The following is a 292-nucleotide window of genomic DNA, read 5'->3' on the forward strand; positions in this document are numbered from 1 at the left end:
GACGCCTGGTGTTGCCGTGTCCTCGTGTCTTTAATAGCGATGACACCGTCCTCGGCTGCGGGCAGCGAGGCGGGATTAAAGGGAAGATTTAGAAGGAAGCACTTCGTCTATTTTTGTGTTTTAGAGGATTTCCGGAGCCGACAAAGAGCCGCGACTGAATCAACGTGACGGAGAGGAAATGTGTCTGAGGACACCTGCTGCACACTGTGGTCTCCATGGTAACAGGATTCAACCATCACTCCAGCTCACCTTGGTGCCGTCACATCACCTCCAGGTGCCTCCAGTTTCTGGG

The sequence above is a fragment of the Semicossyphus pulcher genome, unplaced genomic scaffold, assembly GCF_022749685.1.
Source record: "Semicossyphus pulcher isolate SPU_LCO1_2020_fin unplaced genomic scaffold, fSemPul1.0.p SCAF_17, whole genome shotgun sequence".
Classification (NCBI taxonomy): Eukaryota; Metazoa; Chordata; class Actinopteri; order Labriformes; family Labridae; genus Semicossyphus; species Semicossyphus pulcher.